The sequence below is a fragment of the Spermophilus citellus genome, assembly GCF_964194105.1.
Source record: "Spermophilus citellus genome assembly, chromosome: 8".
Classification (NCBI taxonomy): Eukaryota; Metazoa; Chordata; class Mammalia; order Rodentia; family Sciuridae; genus Spermophilus; species Spermophilus citellus.
The window spans coordinates 42714680-42729904 of NC_138189.1; the positions used below are offsets into that span (position 1 = coordinate 42714680).

The following is a 15225-nucleotide window of genomic DNA, read 5'->3' on the forward strand; positions in this document are numbered from 1 at the left end:
GTTCAAAGCCAGCCTCAGCATCTTAGCCAGGCCCTAAACAACTTAGCGAGACCCTGTCTCAAAATTAAATAAAATAAAATAAAATAAAAGCATTGGGGATGTGGCTCAGTGGTTAAGCATCCTTTGATTCAATTCCCAGTAGCAAAAACTTTAAAAATCAAGAATTGAGTCTTGTAATATATAAGAAGGGCCTTGCTGACTATGAAAACAGTGAATCTAACACAGTTTTTAAGATATATAACTGATTCTTCATTAGGCTGTTTTGCTACTTTTGTTAGCAATATTCTTCAAAAAATTATTTGCTATCCATCTTAAACAACTTATATCTCTCCCAGTCTAGCTCAGGATTCCCTCCTATTTCTCCAGCCTGCTGATCAACATGCTTTTATGTAAGGGAAAGGTGAACAAGGAGAAACAAGGCCTGATTTGAGTACCCTAAAGCAAATGTCTTTAAGGGTATCATATTAACAAAATGATAACAAAGGAACAGCCAAAACACTGTCTGGGGAGTACCCTGTGAAACACAATTTCAATTTTAAAAGACTAGCTAGTCACACTTAACAATGCTATGGATTCTAAGAAAGATTCAGTTTTATATGCTATGCCATATCCCTACAGAAACTGAAGAATAACTTTATTCTACTAAAAACAAAATAAATTTTATCATCAAATTAAAAAAAAATTGACATTAACAGGCCAGAATATATGTAAAAATATTTCTCTGAAAGGATCAGTTGTAATTACTAGAATTCAAAGTTCACCAATTATAGTTATAGCTAAGAATTAAATGCTCCTTTACGTAAGCCACTGAAACCCATAGTCATTCAGTGATTTGACTTACCAAGTAAGCATGCATGACATTGCTATTTTATGGCAACCAGAAGCAATGGTGGCATGCATCTTTCATAAACACTATTTTTAAAATTAGCTTTAAAAACATTCATCAAATGGCGATATTAGCAACTAAGAAACTAAACAACTCAAATCTCACAAATAAAGAAGCAGATTTTTTAATTCAGCATACAACATTACACATAATTACAGAAAATCTGTCAGTTCCTCTTTGGAACAGAAGCCTGACACATAAAACACCACATCCTGTATTAAAAATAAATGTGCAGCTTATTAGTAATGACATGACACTACTTGTTTTCTTGAATCCTATCTGTTGCTATCTCTGAAAACTTTAGTCTTAGCACTAATTTCTCCATTTATAATCATTCTAATCAACATATTAACATATATATCTTATCTTAAAACCACACTAAACAAACAAAATAACACACCAACCCCCTTCAGCTACTGTCCCACTTTTTTTGTTCCCTTTCCCAGGAAAACTGCTCATACACATGTACACCTCCCCAACTTTCCAATATCATAATTTTGGTTAAGTGGGTGTTTTGGAAATAACATTATGTTGACTCCTGTAAATGCAATTCACAGCCCAGCCATGTAGTCCTATACTGTATTTACGTTCCCCTTCTACAGTCAGTGTTGTTGTTTTATTGTTTAACTATCTTTGTGCATACTTATTACCAATTTAGCCACAAATTTCACCCTAAATCTACTCTCTATATCCTCGAACACATTATATTCTAACGATCTTACCTTCTCACAACTCTTTATCTTGGAACCTTTTACTCCATTCACACTGGGACTAGGTGTTATCTACTATACCTGGAGATCAGCTGTCATTTTGGCATCACTATTCAGCATCATCCTGGTAATTCACTAGGTCTCTAGTTAAGGTACATGCCCTGTTTCTTGTAACTCAGGCCTTCACCTTTTTATTCTCGTTGAGTAACTCCTTTAATAATGACCTGAAAACGGGGACATGGCAGGTAAATTTTCTGAGACCTCACAAGTCTGAAACTGTCAATAGTGTGTATGTAACCTAGAGTTCAGTTAGAACTATAATCCCAGTGATTCAGGAAGTTGAGGCAGGAGGATCCCAAGTTCAAGACCAGCCTCAGCAAAATTAGGCCCTAAGCAACTTAGTGAGACCCTATCTCAAAATTAAACAAACAAAAAAAGGATGAGGATGTAGCTCAGTGGTAAAGCACCCCTGGGTTCAATCCCCAATACCCCCTAACCCCCAAAAAAAGAGTTTAGCTGGACACTACATGCTGGGTAAGAATAATTTTTCCTTCAGCATTTTGAAAATTCCAGTATGGTGCCAAGAAACCTAAAGTCATTCTGAGTACTAATTCTTTATATGTGACCTATTAGTTCTTTCACCCTGGAAACCACCCTGTGTTCTAAAATTTATAGTGACATGTCCCATTTGAATTTATTTTTATATTTCAATAGGTACTCTCTAATGAAAAATTCATGACCTCTTGTTCTGGAGTTTTCTTGAATCATTCTCTATTCTTTTTCTCCTCAATTTCCTCTATCCTGTCTTTCTGGAAATCCTATTATTTGAATGTTAGAGATCCTAGTTACATTGTATCACATCTTCGCTCCCACTTTTATCTCTTTTTCCTCTTTGCTTTAACATACCAGTTTCATTCCTCAACCTTTCCACTGAGTTGTTTTTTTTTTAATTTCTAATTTCACTTCTCTTTGTTTCTATTTCATATTTCCTAGATGCAGAATCTACTTTGACCTTTCTGAAACTATTAAATGGTAGGCTTATGTTTCTCTTAATTTCACTTTCCTATCTGGTCTCCATTTCCCCCAACTTGGTATTCTATCTTTTGTTTTGACCTTTGTCTCTCACTTAAGAGGGTTTTCTCAGATATCTAGTGATCTCTGGCCACAGGTTCGAATTTGGGGGAGGGAGCACTAGAAAGATCACTGGAAGCTTTGTCTTAAGGATTCTTGACTGAACTTTACTTTGGAGATAGAAGTTGGACTATATCTCTGGGGGAACTCTCAATGTAATTATCTTCAGACCTTTTCTCTCAGGCCAGTTACAAAGTACAGAAAAGCATATTCTCCACTCTTGCTTGAAGTGTATAAAAACCCGTTAGCCTGGGTTCTTAAATCCCCTGTTTTCAAAATCTTATTCCCATTCTCAGCTATGTTTGTTGTTTATTTTATCCTTGATAGAGCATAAATATCCATAATTCTGCTAAATCACAGAAGGGGCAGTTGTCTGTTTCAGAGATAAGAGCGAGCTATGGAATACAATGTCCTCTTAAAAAGATTTGCAACCCTCAATCCTTTTTTCAGAACACTGCTTTCAATTTACAAAAATATTTTGAGGTTTTATTCTGCCAAGAAGTTTGTTTCTCAGCTTTCCCATAGCTGCTTACAACTCTTTAAGTTCTGCAGGAAAATAACTACACTTCCTTTTGCTTTTCAGGTTTTGACATTTTGTTGCCATTGTTTTCTTTCCTATTCTCCCTATCCTGTGAGGCTACATTATTTGGGAAATCCTTTTACATTATTTACTTTTAATGAAGTTTCAAAAATAGGTGAAGTTTAATCATATTGTTTGCCATCTCAAAATGGAGGTTTCCCATTCTTGTTCTTCATGGACTTTCATTCCTACCCCTCTGATGAGATTACTCACTCTTCATCAGAAACATTCATAGTGGCAAATCTAATTGCTGTTTTACTGTACTCACCATTTGACCTCTTGGTAGCTGTGATTTATTAAATATTTTCTCTTCTTGGTTTCTGGGACAGAACATTTTCCTGTTTTCCCATTCATTTTAATGTCTGCTCCTTCTCCTACAATTAATATTGGCACAAGCCAGGGTCGAATACTTCTCAATCTGTCACACTTCCTAAATAATTTAATCTAGTCATTTGACTTTGAGTACTTCTATATGCAAATGATTTCCAAATCTATGATCTCAGACCAGATTTTCAACTGCAGTCATATATACAACACTGTATTTTGACACATCTACAGAAATGTCAAAGGCATCCAAAACACTATTTAGCCAAATCAGAACATTTGATACTCGACTGTAAATTTGCTTCTCTCCCAATTTTCTTTTTCATCTTGACCTCCATTTACTCTCCCCATCACATAACTATACTGCAGCCACATGTGCACTGTTGCTTAAGCATCCTACATTCAGTCACTTTTGTTCCCACTGCCAGTAAAGCTCTTTTCTCAGATCTGCACATGCTACCTTGTTATTCCAATCTCTACTAAAATGACTCCACTCAATACATCCTTCTTGGACTACCTAAAGGGAGCAGTCATCAGTTTCTACCACATTATACATGTTAATTATCAGCACAGCACTAATCACAAAACATTTGTCTTCCTCTAGAAAGCAATCTTCATAAAAGCAGGGGTGGCTTCTGGGTGTTACCTATTGTATACTCATTATCTAAAATAATATCTGAATATAAGTAACGATAGATGTTGGCAAGGATGTGGGGTCAAAGAGTTCACTCATAGATTGCTGGCCGGACTGCAAACTGGTGCAACCACTCTGGAAAGCAGTATGGAGATTCCTCAGAAAACTTAGAATGGAACCACCATTTGACTCAGCTATCCCACTCCTCAGTATATACCCAATGGACTTAAAATCAGCATACTAGGTGTCTCAGCCACATCAATGTTTATAGCAGCTCAATTCACAACAGCTATGCTATAGAGCCAACCTAGATGTCCTTTAACGCATGAATGAATAAAAAAAATGTGGTATACATATACAATGAAATATTACTCAGTCATAAAGAAGAATGAAATTGTGGCATTTGCCAGTAAATGGGTGATCTGGAGACTATCATATTAAGTGAAACAAGCCAATTCCAAAACACCAAAGGCCAAATGTTCTTTCTGATGTGCAGATGCTAACACACAATAAGGGGAGGAAGGAAAATAGAAGTTCATTGGATTAGACAAAGGGGAATAAAGGGAAGGGAGCGGGAATAAGAATAGGAAAGACAGTAGAATGAATCAGACATAATTTTCCTATGTTCATAAATGAATACATGACCAGTGTAACTCCACATCATGTACAACCATAAGAATGGAAGCCTAATTAGAGTAAATTATACCCCATGTTATGGTATGGATGTGAGGTGTCCCCCAAAAGCTCATGTGTGAGACAATGCAAGAAGGTTTAGAGGAGAAATGATTGGGCTGTGAGAGCCTTAACCCGATCAGTGAATTAATATCTGGATAAGATTAACTGGTAACTGAAGGTAGGTAGAGTGTAGCTGGAGGAGTTAGGGCACTGGGGGAATGGCTTTGGGGTATATATTTGTATTAGGCAAGGGGAGATCTATCTTTGCTTCCTGAGCTGCTTCCCTCCGCCACACTCTTCTGCCATGATATTCAGCCTCACCTCAAGCCCCAAGAAATGCAGCCACCCTCCGACAGACTAATACCTTTGAAACAATGAGCCCTCAAATTTTTCTTTCTCTACAATTGTTCTAGTTAGTTCTTTAATTACAGCAGTGAAAAAGATGACTAAAACACTCCATATACGCATAATATGTCAAAATATACTCTATTGGGCTGGAGTTGTAGCTCAGCAGCAGAGCATTAAGCTAGCATGTGTGAGGCACTGGATTCAATTCTCAGCACCATATATAAATAAAATAAAGATCTACTGACAACTAAAATATAAAAATTTTAAAAATATACTCTACTATTATATATATCTAAAAAGAACAAATAAAAATTAAGTAATATCTGAACAGAACTACACCTGACATCCATACCATAAACTACAAATGTTTTTTGATAAATTAACATAAAAAGACAAATTTTTAAACAAACCCTTTCTAAAAGTAGTATATGAAAATATTCATGGATTATTTTATTTATTTATTTTTTTACTGGAAAAATGTCATTCAGTGATGCATTATAAGATGCACCTCCTTTACCTTTTGTACTTTGGGGATCTTTTGAACTGATTCTTCAGAAAACTATAAGTTCAAGGATTTCTTCTATATGACCATCAGCCTCAAAATTCTGTTTAAACAAGAAAAAAAAAGGTCAGATTTATTCAAATTACATAGATTGTTTTCATGAAAGGGTTTTAAATAGTTTTAAACACAACAAAATTAAAACTGTTTAAAAAATGCAAAAAATTTTTCAAGTTCTACAAATTATTTCTAAAAGGAAAAAAACCCTTAAAATCATGAATAAATAAATCATTTCAAATTCCAGAATAGAATTTAAAAGACAAAATGTATTAATGAATAGACAATATAAATGGACACAATTTGTGACATCCGTAAGTTAAACATAGAGTTTTTGTATGCAATATAAGTTATTAGCTTAAGATAGATCATTATGCTTTTAAAAGCCCCATGATAATCATAAAATATTGATAGTATACAAAAAAATGAGAATGAAAGTATAACAATACCAAAAAAAAATCAATAAAATGCAAAGGAAGACAGCACAAAGGAAAAGAGGGACAACAGAGTCCTCCCTATCAGTAATAAGCTCTTCCCTATCAGTGACCACTTTTAATCTAAGGACACACATATACAGAAAGAGAAAGGATGGAACGAGATATTCCAGTCATATAGAAACCAAAAGAAAGCATAAGTGGCCGACTTAAGTAATACAAAACAGACTTCAACTGACAACTTTCACAACACACATAGTAGGACAATAAAACAGGCAAACTCCAGTACCAGCTACTTGGGAGGCTCAGGCAAGAGGATAGCAAGTTCAAGATCAGCCTGGGCAACTTAATGAGACCCTATCTCCCCCCACCCCAAAACAAAAAGCTAGTCATGTGGCTCTCTGTTAGTTTGGCTCAGTGGTAAAGTGTCCCTGGTTTCAATCCCTAGTGCCACAAATAAGCAATTTTTAATAATAAAGAAGAACTAATGCCAATGTTACTCAAATTATTCCATGAACTAGAAAGAGAGGGTACTTTCAACTTCATTTTATGAAGCCAGCATCATCCTAATAACCCAAACAAACGAGGTCATGTCAAGGAAAGCAAACTAATGAATAATATCCCTGGTGAACATAGATGCAAAAAATCCTTATTAAAATGTTATCAAATTGTCAAAAATACATTAAGAAGGTCATACCTCATGATCATGTAGGATTTATTCTGGAGATACAGGATGGTTCAACATATGCCAATCAATAAATATAATTCATCATATAAACTCATGGGGGGAAAAAAATCACAGATCATCTTGACAAGATACAGAAAAGGCCTTTTAAAAAAATCAGTACCCAAGCCTGATAAAAACACTGAAGAAACTAGGCATAGAAGGAACTTATCTCAACATCATAAAGACTTACATATGACAAAGCCAATATCATACTAAATGGGGAAAAACTGAAATAATTTCCTTCAAATAAGAACATCCATTCTCACCACTCCTATTCAATTATAGTTCCTAAAGTTTTAGAGCAATTGAGCAAGGGACACAATAGGAAAGAAAGCCAAATTATCCCTGTTTGCAGATGGTATAATCCTATACTTAGAAGTTCCCAAAAGCTCCACCAGAAGACTTCTAGAACTGATAAACAAATTTAGCAAAAATAGCAGGATACAATATCTACATCCAGAGCCAGGCACAGTGGCACATGCCTGTAATCCCAGCGGCTTCAGAAGCTAAAACAGGAGGATCTTGAGTTCAAAGCCAGCCTCAACAATGGCAAGGTGCTAAGCAACTAACTCAGTGAGACCCTGTCTCTAAATAAAATACAAAATAGGGCTGAGGATGTGGCTCAGTGCTTCAACCTGAGTTCAATCCAAAAAAAAAAAAAAAAATCCACATCCAAAAAATTGATAGGTTTTCTTCATACTAATAATGAATCCACACTGAAAAAGAAATCAAGAAAACAACTCCAATCATAACAGGTTCAAAAAGAAATTTTTTTACATTGTCTCTAACCAAGGAGGTGAAAGACTTCTATAATGAAAATTATAAAGCACTTAAGAAAGAAGAAAACACTAGAAGATAAAAGGTCCACCCATGTTCTTGCATATGCAGAATTAATGTTATTGAAATAGTCATATTACCAAAGCATCTACTGATTCAATCCAATCCCCACCTACCAAAATACCAATGATATTCTTCAGAGAAAAAGAAAAAATGGTCCTAGTGATAGCCTTTTTAACAAATGGTGCTAGAGAACTGGGCATCCACAAGTAGAAGATGAAACTAGATTAGTATCTTTTACCCTGCACCAAAATCAACCCAAAGATATATCAAAGACCTAGAAATTAAGAGCAAAAAAATGGTAACTGCTAGAAGAAAAGATAGGGTCAACATTCCAACCTACAGGCATAGGCAATGACTTCCTCAATAGGACTCCTAAAACTCAGGAACTATATGTAGAATTAATGTAATGCATCAAACTTAAAAGCTTTTACAGAGGAAAGGGAACGAAGTACAAAGAGAGCCTACAGAAAGGGAGAAAATCTTAACTAGCTACCCTTCTCACAGAGGATTAATATTCAGAATATATAAGAACTCAAAAAATGAAAACAAAAAAATAAAAACTAGCTACCCTTCTCACAGAGGATTAATATTCAGAATATATAAGAACTCAAAAAATGAAAACAAAAAAATAAAAAACCCAATCAATAAATGAGCAAATGAACTGAATGACACATCTCAAAAAGTACAAAGACTGTTTGCTTTCCCACAACTTAGATCAACATGCCCTGGAGTAGGGAGGCTTCCTGATTCCTGTTGCAACGTATGAATTATTTTCCTTTCTCCTCTCTCTAATGGCCAACAAATATATGAAAAAAATTGTTCAACATCTTTAGCAATTAGGGAAAGCAAATCAAAATTACAGTGAGATTTCATCTCACTCCAGTTAGAATGGCAAACATGAAGAATACAAATAAATACTAAATACTGAGAGGATGTGGGGATAAGAATACACCTATGTACTGTTGGTGGGACTGTAAACGGGGACAACCACTATGGAAATCAGTAAGGAGGTTTCTCAAAAAGACTGGGAATGGGACCACCATATGACCCAGCTATACCACTCTTTGGTATTTATCCAAAAGAACTTAAAGCAGCATACAATAGTGATATATGTATATCCATGCTTACAGCAGCACAATTCACAATACCCAAGTGATGGAATACACCTAGGTGTTTGTCAACAGATGAATGGATAAAGACAATGTGACATATATACAGACTGTGGAGTTTTATTCAGCATAAAGAAGAATGCAATTAGGTCATCTACAGGAAAATAGATGGAACTGGAGATCATCATGTTAGAAAACCAAGGGTTGTATGTCTCCTCTCATATGTGGAAGCTAGGAAGAATAAAAGGAAGAAAAAAAAGGAGGAGAAATCTCATGAAAATAGAAGGGAGATGGAACAGAGGAAGTTGACAAGGGGAAGGGAGGGTAGGAGTGAAACGGGAGGTGCTTAAGAATGAAACGGACCAAATTATACTGTTATAATGTGTGCACTTACACATCTATAGCAATGAATTCCACTATTATATATAATCACAATGCACCAATATAAAAGAAAAATAATAAAATAAAATCATATCAGAATAATTTTTAAAAAGGTTAAAGATCGTGAGATGTGGAGATTATCCTGAATTATCCAGGTGGGTCCTATGTATCACATGAGAGTTAAAAGTTAAAAAACTTTCCTGGCTGTAGTCAGAGATACCAGATAGATGAAGGGTCAAAAGATGTAAATGCTGGCTTTAAAGATGGAGGAAGGTAGCCACAAAGCTTAGGAAAGTGAGCAGCTTACGAATAAGAAAGAGGAATGCCAACAACTGTTGGAATTCTGAGCTGTAGAACTGTAAATATGAATTGTTGTAGGCCATCAAGTGTGTGGTAATTTGTATGGCAGAAAGAGAAAATTAAGGCCTAAAATCTGTGTCTGCTCTTAATAAATCTGCCTTTCATAGACCTCTCCCCTTAGACATTTGCAATAATTTGCCTAAAACAAATCCTGTTGTGCTCTATATTCTTTTTATATCAATTACCAGAAGTCTAAGATTTCCAGGTCATTCCTCCATACACTCTGTATATCCCCCACTCCATTGATGCCTGTTCCCTTTCTTCCCCATTTCCAAAATCATTTCTCTATGTCCTCTGAAACTTACAGTATATCATCATCAAAATGTCCTGTTTCCTCAATAATGTTCCTCATTTTTATAACACCAAATGAAACCTCAGTCTCCTCTAAGGATTCTGCTCTATCTACAGAGCTTTGAAATAATGACTGTTTGCTTTTCCACAACTCAGATTCAACATGCCTTGGAGTAGGGAAGCTTCCTTATTCCTATTGTCATGTATGAATTATTTTCCTTTCTCCTCTCTCTAAAATCCCAGCTTTGAATCTACTATCCCCTTCTTCTTGTAGCTATTCACAAATTCCCAGGACAAGTCCTCTCATTCCCTAAAGAGTATTACCCTTCTCAATTTTCAAGGAATATAAAATAATTCAGTTCCCTGAACTCTTATGCAACAATTTTGTGCTCTTCCTATCTCCCACTCACTCCACTATTATTCTGGAATTAACCATTTCCAATAATGATCCACCCTGCCCACCTATATTCTCTATGTCAAGTACCTTATCCCTTTCTCTTATAAGCTAGGATAATGTGATCCCTGATGCAAGCAGACAAAAACATACCTTTTTTAAAAAAAGGCAACATAGCTCTAATTTGTTTATGTTAAGGTGGAGGCAGCGGAGGAGAGCAGGAGAAAGAGAAAGAGGGAGAGGAGGAGAAAGAGGAGGAGGAGGAGGAAAGGAAGGAGAAGAAAGAGAAAGAAGAAAGAAGAAAATTGTCCCAGCTCACAAATTTTTGCCTGTCCTTCAGTTTCACATCCTAGTAAAGACCCAAAGGAGCAAGGTAAGTTACTGGAGATTGTCAGGAAAATCAAACACAGTGGCAGTTTATGATTGGTCAAGTTGTTCAACAACCTCTATCAGAAATGCTTCATTCTTGTTCATATTTGTCTAAGCTCTGTTCTTTCTTTTTTGCTAGAGTTCTTTCCACATTTATCATGTAGACAAGACATTTTAGGAGCTATTTATGACTACGACTCAAATATAGCTCAAGTAGTGCTAACAATAAAAACTTAGGGATCCCAATTTACAGTATTTACAACATGTGCACACAACACAAAATGAGGAACTTGTTGAACTGAAACCAAGGTTTCTGAAGATTGTTTTGCCACATCACAGAATACCAAAATTCCTTTCTAGCTTTAATCTATGTCTTCAGTTTCATCCCCCATTCTATCCTCACGATACACCCATACTTCCTATTCTCCAGCTACACTAGACTTCTTACCATTCCTGTGAAATAGAAAACAAATATCCTTGGGTAACTAAAGATCTGCCCATCGATGCCCAAGATACTATCAGCACAAATGTCTTTTTCATATAATAAATTAGAATTATCTTCACAGAAAATCAAACTGTCATGTAAACCAGGATTCAATTAATTGCTATAAAAACTTTATGGTGTATGCTATTTGTAAAAACCTAAACAGAGCTACCATCTATTGATCTCCTATGCCTGCTGTGACAGATGACTACAAACTTAAAAAATATATATTGTTTTGTTTTAGTCCATTATCTCACAGTTCAATGAATTGGAGTCACTTGGCTAAAATTAGGGTATGAGCAGGACTGCATTCTTTTCTGGAAGCTCTAACAGAGAAATAGTTTACTTGCTTTTTTAAGCTTCAAGAGACTGCCCACATATCTCTTCTGCCTCACTCTTGCCTTATGACTTAAAAGACCCTTGTGACTACACTGAGCCAACACACATAATTCAGGACAATCTCAGTTCAAGGTTAGTTGATTAGCAATCTTTAATTGTTTCTTGCCATGTAACTTATCACGTCACAGATTCTGGGAATCAGAATAGAGACATCTTTGAAGGGTCTTATTATGTCTACTATGTACCATGAATCAAGAAGTCTTTCTTTGGAAGAGAGTAGAATTAATCAGACACAACTTTCCTATGCTCATATATGAATACACAACCAGTTTAACTCCATATCATGTACAACCATAAGAATGGGATCAAAATTGTAATGGGTTGCACTCCATGTATGTATAAAATGTCAAAATACACCCTACTGTCATGTATATCCCAAAACAACAAATTAAAAAAAATAAGAAAAGCAAAATTAAATACTTTGAAGCAAAGAAACATTAAAGAATAATTTGTTCTATTAATAGTTAAAATATTCCTTAACTTCTGAACTATTCCTTTCATGTTTCTTCAAGGAAATTATTTTTTAAAAAAAAAGTAGATGATGATTTGGGCTGCTGAGTTCAACTGCAACTAAAAATCTAACTTTATTGTTATTATATGGTAGCAAGAGACTATGAATGTGCCAAATGGGAAAATTTGTTAATATCTAAATGAAAATAAGAACATATTTTTCCTTTTGGAAAACCATTTAACTGCTATATGATATTTTAAAATTGACATGATTTCTAAACCTCAAATAGACTTCCAAACAAGATGAAATAAATCCCAGAATTTGTGAAACAGTTTGTTTTAAAAAGCCAAATGTGTACAAATTTCCAAAATAGGTCTCCAGAAAAAGAAAAAAGTAAACTGTATCAACCTGAAAGCAGCATAGAATTTTATTAGTGTCATAAATCTTCGAGGAACTTGTTAGGAAATTTGAGCAAGTATTATTATACAACTACTGGGCTTAGAGCTTTCTCATCAGATAATTAATAACATGTAACTAATATGTACAATTTAATATCAACATGTTGACATATATACTCTATCATGAGATCACTAGAGCCACTTAAAATGCTACTAAAAATATATCTGTTATCATGGTCAAGAGTATTCCTCAAACTTTTTGTAGTGTAATCACCTCATAAAAAAGTCAGTTGTTTTGACTCATTAAAATATACATAAACTGCCAAGGCATTTGTGTGCAGTGAAGTGGGCCAAGCAAGTTTACAACCATCTGAAAATGAGTTAAAATAAGCATCCTGAACCACACATTCAGAAAACAACAACCATAAATCATTTATTCTTCACTAAAATAATCATTATTTCTAAGCCTGTGTTAAAGATAAATTTGTTCTCTTTAAACTATAAGATGTTACAATCTGATTTACACGTTATCCATTTCTACTTATCTCTGTCCCTATATACTTTCAAGGCTTTCAAAGAAAAACACACATGGGTATATTTAGTCCCACAGATGATTATTATTTTAATCTACTAGTTGATCATCTGGTCCCTACCCATGAAATGATGAGGTCTGAGATAGGGTTAGGCCAAGACGCTTTCTGAATCTGTGGAGTGGCAAGGTAGATGGGCTCCAATTACACAGACAGATCTCTGCAGCACATAAGAAATATGAGGCTATGAGGCTGTGTAGATGGAGGATGCTAATTCACCAGCCAGAGGCTTGGGACCCGGTTTCACAGAGTGCAGTACGGACTTAATAAGTACTACAGAAGAAACATGCTCTTTCTTTATACAGAAGATGTAAGACTTGATGATATTTCTTCTGATTTATCTTCAAGTTCACTTTCTTCCTCTGTCATCTCCATTCTGTGGTAAGCCAATGCAGTAAATTATATTTCAAATACTATATTTTTCCATTCTGAAATTTCTATTTAATTCCTTCATATAATATTTTCTTTTTCTGGACTGAGGATTTTACTCAGGGGTGCTCTAGCATTAGGTTACAACCCCAGCCCTTTCTATTTTGAGACGGTGTCTCGCTGAGTTACCCAGTATGGCCTTAAATTTGCAATACTTCTGCTTCAGCTTCCTGGGTAGCAGGGATTATAGGCATGTACCACAACACCCAGCTTCATTTCTATTTTTCATAGGGAAAATCTGGAGTCTTAGAAGCAAATCCTACAAATTTATGGTCTGTCTTTCTATTCATTTTAAGTACTTACTCTTACCTCATGAGCAGGAGCTACTACAGAATTATCTTTTTCTGATAATTCATCTTTTGTATCACGTCAAAGGTGACATCTGTTTATTGTCTTTTTTTTCCCCCAGTAAGAAATGGTCAGGTTTTCCTGCTTGTATGTCAAGCAATTTTGGATTATATTCTAGACATTCTGAATATTAGGCTACAAGATTCTAGGTTCTAATAACATCCTCTGGAGAATTTTTAAGTTTAGACCGCAAGTTCTGTTTTGCCTTCTGTAGGTGGTGGAACCAAAGTCAACTAAGTTTTGAAAGCCTGCACCTTACTATTTGGATTCATCCTCTGCCCGCATCACTCAAGGACAAGTCTGCAGTATGTGCAAGGGCTTATATCATAGTTCGTACTCTAAGTCTTGGTTATGTTTCTCTGGTTCTGTTCTGTGCATGTACAGCTTGGATGTACAGCTCTGTGGGCTCAGACACACAATTTAGGGCTCACTTCTTGAAATTTCCAAATCATGCCTTGGCTTTCAGGGGCATCTTCTTGATTCCTTTGGCCAGAGATGGTTTCTCTTGAGAGTTTTAAGAGCTGGTGTCACCATGGCAATGAAACTTGACAAGTGGAGATGGTCTGAGGGCAAGTGGGGAGAGAAAAGAAGAAGGCTACTTTTCCTTGTCCTCTGGCTAGAAATAAGGGATTTCTCTTGGAGTTCTTGTTAATAGCTCCATCCCACGTGTAGTGCTACAATCCAACAAACTGTTCTGTTAAAGCTAGGTCATATAAAGAAAAAAATTATAAGCTCACTACTACATAAGCTAATCTTCTAATTTTCTCTTCCCTTCCGAAACTGTCTGCTATCGTTTACTTTTTAGAGTCTTTAGATACTTGGTTTTTGTATTCTATTCAGAGCTTTTAGTTTTAATCAAAGAGATTCTTAATATATTTTATTCTATCCATTATATTTTACCCATTTCTCAATAAATTTTCATCTAACAGCTTTATGAGTCTGACTGCTTATCATCTAGATTCATTACTATATTAAGAGTTGCACTATGGTGAGTTTCTTTTATTCGCCAGATTTCTTTGTGGGAAGGGGAGGGTAGTATTAGGGATTGGGGATTGAATGCAGGAATGATTTACCACTGAGCTACATCCCCAGCCTTTTTAAAAAATAATAATAAAGTTTTATAGTGCATCATAGTCATACATAACACTTGGGTTCATTTTGACATAACCATGCATACATGGAATTTAATTTGTCCATTTCAGTCCCCAGTATCTCCTCTTTCCCTTCCCCTATTCTCCTTCCTCTACTCTACTGGCCTTACATTAATTAATTAATTAATTCATTCATTCATTCATAGCTTTACTGAGGTAAAACTGACATAAAATAAAATGCACATACTTGAAGTATGTAATTTGATCAGTTTTGACATGTTACATT

At 35.3% G+C, this 15225-nt stretch overlaps 1 protein-coding gene across 12 annotated transcripts in view; it reads right to left on the reverse strand.

The window, feature by feature from the left end:
* The window catches only part of CLOCK (clock circadian regulator), a 112994-nt gene that overhangs the window by 65224 nt on the left and 32545 nt on the right, over window positions 1–15225 (reverse strand). For 10 of the 12 annotated variants that reach the window (XM_081304617.1, XM_081304611.1, XM_081304609.1 and 7 more), the window contains one exon: window positions 5806–5893. The exons of the other annotated variants lie outside the window; for them this stretch is intronic. The gene's annotated coding sequence lies outside the window, so the exon portion shown is untranslated. The remainder of the gene's footprint in view (window positions 1–5805; window positions 5894–15225) is intronic. 12 annotated transcript variants of the gene reach the window in all.